We start from the raw sequence: 5,565 nt of genomic DNA, 5'->3' as shown, positions 1-5,565 counted from the left end.
TGTGTGTGTGTGTGTGTGTGTGTGTGTGTGTGTGTGTGTAGAGGTCTATGTAAACCTCCAATGTAGAAGTAATAAAAGTTTTAAATTTTCCACTAAATTAGACTTATGAATGTGATGATGTAAACTAAGAGGATAGTCTTAGTCCTCAAAGAGGACGACCACGCCGGTTAAATCTATGGGGTAAACCCGGATGTGAAATTCTCCTAGAAAAAGTAAAACAAGTTTACAAAATGAGATTAGCCTACTAACCTCCACACAAAGCAATATCACCTATTACTTAGATGAGCCAGAGAAGATACAACACTGCTCACGATACTAATCCTAACTGATTAATATAGACATCAAAAGTAAGATCCTAAGTTATCCTTAACCTAGATCTTACAGTGATTCAAACAGCCTTGAAACGTTTCTTTCACAACCGAAATGATTCCTACGATGTAAGCACTATTACTAGCAAAACAAATTACAGCTGGTACAGGAAGAATTGAAGGCACTCAATCAGGTCCTTTATTGTTTTGAAGATTGAAAGTTTCTCTATTTGAAAGAATGATGAATATTGTTGTTTGTTGTTTGATATATACCATTAAGAATTATTACTCAACGTACAAACAACCTCATCGCTTCTGATTGGTTAAGTATTCTGCAACTTCACCAACTTCCTCACGCAGAAACTTTAATAGTTGTACAACATTTTGCTACTGGACGAGTATTGATACTCTGCAGAGGACCAGGTCCCTGCACTTGCGAGGACATAATCAAACATGAAAAGAATAGAAAAGTGACTTAATCTTATGTGTATAATATAGGTAATTATTATTAATGTAATGGAGGATATGCAAAGGGAAAAGGTTTTCTTTCACCTAAACCAGGTATAGATATTGGTTAAAAGACTGGCAAGGTGATAACCCCCACCTCCATGTCCTGAAGAACTTTTTAATATGAAGCATGGTAGGGCATCTCGATTACGAGCTGTAAATGATAAGTATGCACATACAGAAAAAAATTAGTATTATTCTTCCTATCTTTGATTGCTTGCAACCTTGAATAAAGTCATTAGATAAAGGAACAAATTCAAAACGTCTACATAAGGATATAGCAGCCCAGATGTTCGCATCGGATGTGTAGTGCTAGATTAGAATGGCGAAATGGTTGGGATCTTTTCGAAAATTGATCAGAATAATCTTTGGGCTTTACCTATTCATAATTTGTTATGTATTATAGATGATGTATCCACGTAATATGATCTACCTATGTATTTTAAGTCCTATTTAGATATCAATGTATCACACTGCTTGATGTCCTAAACTAAATAGGATATCAATATGCTCACTGCAAAACATATGGCAAGAGGAATTATTGTTGGGGTGTTTGGGGGGTGGGAGGGGGGAGTTGGCAAGTTTTGCTGGAAACAAGACCTAAATTTGTATGAATATTAATATTTGAGTGATGGTTAGTGGTGTGATATGATTTTGTACTAAGTTAGAGTCGTGAATCAAACTGTAAATCAAGTAAAATCGGAAGAAAAAATCAAACTAATGATTTGATTTTACTTGCTTTGGTATTGGAAAAAAAAGACTACTATATTGGGTTGGTGTGATTTTAACTTTTTAAAAAAAAGTCAACATGAGACCAAACTAATCGGACATTATATATGTAATTTTTAAAATTTATTTTACACAAAAAATATTTACTTTGATGTAGTTTCTAAATATTGTTTACGCATTTTCATAAGTTATATCTTTTAACATATTTTTTTTTCATGTTTCTTGACTATTAATGCTAAAAAGGTAAAATAATTCAATTCTAAGAATGACAATAATGTTGAATATGTTCTTTAGTTTTACATTTGTTTAGACATCTAAAATATATTACATAATTTTAATTTTTCTTCAATGCTTAATCATGTAGCTAAATACTTATTAGACTTTGTTTAGCACGATTTAGTACTTTTAAAATATGATCATTTTCATTATGACTTATCAATTTGCAATATTTGTTTTATACAATTTCATTATTATTTTTATTGAATATTTTAGTGTCATCACTCATCTCATATTTGGTTTAATTTTCTTAAAAGAACACCTTAGGCAGTTGTAGTTAAGTTGGACTAAAGAATTATTTGGTGCACAAGTTAATTATATGTTTGTATGAATACATTACCGGAATAATCCAAGAACCCACAAAATTTGAAATTTATTAGTTTGGTTTGATTTAAAATTTAAAAAGTTGACACTAATGGTTTGGTTTGGTGTTTGAAAAATCCGAACCAAACCAAAAAAAAATCGAGGTTGAAAAACCTGAAAAAACATGAATTTTATTATTATTTTAGAGTGATTTATAAATTTAAAAATTTGACACAAATGATTTTGTATGATATTTGAAAAACTCGAACCAATTTGTCATGTACACCCCTATTATAGTGCTCCATTGGGGGGGGGGGGATTCTTCGTACCAATGATTTTTCTATGATTAAGATTCAAACCCGAGACCTCTTTTTAAGGAAAGAAAATTCTATCTGTTGTGGCAATGATAGCTTTTCTAATATTTCTAACGTTGATATCTAGAAAGAATATATGGATGTAATTTAAATTCACTATTTTTGTTGCATTGGTTCTACAATGAAATTGATGCAACTCGAGTTATACATTGATTTCTAAAGAATGAAAAATATACATTGAAGATTTTGTTGCTTTTTAATATGAATTGCGCCTTTAATTAGATTAAGCTCATATACGCGTCTTTGGTAGTACAACTAATATTGTGTTTATAAAGTTATACGCTCTAAACAAACTAAAATTTGTAACATAGGAATTAGTCCAAACGTATGTCTTTTGTCAATCTACAATAGTCAAAGAAAAAAATTCGTCCCAACCACAAACAAACACAGGAATGCTACGTGATTGATCCATCATCAAAAAACAAAAAAAGGAGTTTTGTCCCCTCTTTTTTTGACTTTGTTTTATAATTATTTTCAAATTTAGTCGAAAATTATATCCCAATCCTTCTCCAACAAGGAAATTAAATCCTAAGTTCTATTCCTAAAGAAAGTAGAAGAAATAAATAACATAGGAAACTTTACATTATTTCCGTCTTAAGTTTCCATTCAACAAACTACAAATATCCCTCTCTCTATATATACACAACTCTCTTCTTTCTGATTATACTATTTTATAGTCATATGTTATTATGCTCCATATTCAATAAAACTATTAGAGATATATCTTAGAGTTATTGTATATTATTTATATTCCTTATTTACAGATTAGTTTCCATAGTTTTAGCTTATTCATAGCAGTAAAGATCTTTATTTATATCTTAGATTGATTGTATTGATTTCCTTCCTGATCCTTATGGATCCACCCTCTTGTATAAGTACTCTATTCATTATTAATAAATCAACACTTCCCTCTTCAGTAAACTTCTTTATGCTATCAGAGCTATTCCGCTTAACAACCAAAACATTTTCTTGGCACTAAAATTTTTTTTTCTGCAGCCATGGCTCCTTCAAACAACACCTCTGATTCCCTCCCAAACCCAACAAATGAAGCCACTTCAAACTTTTTGGCTCCCTCCAACAACATCATCTCCTTGAACAATTATGACCAGCTTATCTCCATCAACGCCGCTGCCCGAGCCCCACTCAAACTCACCACCACCACTACCAATCTTGGCAATATAAATGGGAAACACTGCTTACTGCCTCTGATTTTCTTCAGTTTATTAATGAACCCCCATCCACCACAGCTATCTTTGTCTATAAACGACAAGACCATCTCATTAGAAGTGTCATGGTTGTATCCCTCTCACCAGAAATATACCCTTTGTTACTGATGATAAAACTTCCCATGCGCTTTGGCACAATATTGCCACGACTTATGCGAAGCCGTCGTGTTCTCGCATAATGAGTTTGAGAGAAGACTTGAATACTATTCAAAAGGGAAATCTCTCTATTACTGTGTATTTGCAGAAAATCAAAGAGATTTGCACCAAGCCTTCTTCAGTTGGTGTTCACATCTACCCTGATGAAGCTTTTCTTCATGTCGTACATGGCCTTCCTTCCGAGTATGATAGCATTGCCTCTGCACTTCGTGCTCGTGAAACAACCATAACCTTTCAAGAGCTTCATGACAAGTTGACTGACTTTGAAGCTCACTTGACTCGTCGGTCATCCCAAATTGTGGCACCAATCACGGCGAACTTTGCTGCTAAACCTCCTGCCTCTACCAATCGAAATTCCAATCGAGGTGCAAATAACTCACGCTCCAATCAAAGGAATTTCTCTCCTTCCAATCAGAATGGAAATGGAGGTTATCAAGGAGGTCATTCTGGTGGTCAAAATAATTGACCCAGGGTCACTTGTCAACTGTGTGAAACCTGGCCATCACGTGAAGCAGTGCAGAAAATTACTCCCCAATTAATCTGCTGTCACAAGTACTAAACCCAATGGTTTTTCAAGTAAATTCAACCGATCTAACGATTAGCAGCCCAAAACTAACTTTGCTGCATAATCCACTAATGCAGACCCAAATTGGCTTGTCGATTCCGGTACCTCTGAATATGATGGCAGTGAAGATATCATGCTTGGTGACGGTAAATATCACAAGATTACCCATACAGGATCTACTCTTCTACTCTCTTCCTCTGCCCCTCTCAATTTAAGTAATGTTTTATGTGTGCCTCACATGAAGAAGAATCTCATCTATGTTTTTAAATTGTGTTCGATAATCATGTTTCGATTGATTTCTCACCTTACTCGTTTGTTGTGAAGGATTATTGTACCACTGGTAGCAGGAAAGCCTAAGGGAAGTGTGTATCCATGGCCTTCCAAGTCCACTCTCCAAGCTATATCTAATGCTCAAGCCAACACCACTTCCACCACCACTGCTCCCAACTGGCATCGAAGTCTCGGCCATCCCTCCACTCCCACTCTTTTTCAAATGCGTTTAAATATTTCTTCATCTTTAGAGAAGAATTTCTTTTGCAATTCTTGTAAATGCAATAAAATGCACAATCTCCCTTTTATAACTCCTCAATACAAAGTTTAGCTCCTTTAGAATATATTTATTCAAATGTTTGGGGCGCTGCACCAGAAGTATCTATTGATGGTTTTCAATATTATTTAATATTTGTGGATAATTATTCGAAATATATCTGGATATTTCCTCTAAAGAGAAAATCTGATGTTTCAATTGTTTTCCAAAATTCAAACAAATTGTGGAGAAATTATTTCAAAAGCCCATCATATGTTTTTATTCTGACAATGGTGGGGAGTTCCTTCATTTCTGTTCATTCTTTGAAGAACATGGAATATCCCATTTTCTCACCCCTCCCTACACACCAGAACATAATGCCACTGCCGAGCGTCGTCATCGCCATGTTGTATAGACCGGTATCACATTATTATACAATGCCAATCCTCCTCTGAAGTTCCGGTCTTATGCCTTTAAGACTGCTGCCTACTTAATCAATAGGTTGCCCACCCCAACTTTAGATGGAAATTCACCTTATTCCAGATTATACGGTACTCTAGCAAACTACAACAAACTTCGTGTCTTTGGTTGTTTA

This window comes from Solanum pennellii, chromosome 12, assembly GCF_001406875.1.
Source record: "Solanum pennellii chromosome 12, SPENNV200".
Lineage (NCBI taxonomy): Eukaryota > Viridiplantae > Streptophyta > Magnoliopsida > Solanales > Solanaceae > Solanum > Solanum pennellii.
The sequence above is the reverse complement of the archived record's forward strand: the minus strand, read 5'-3'. Positions refer to the sequence as shown.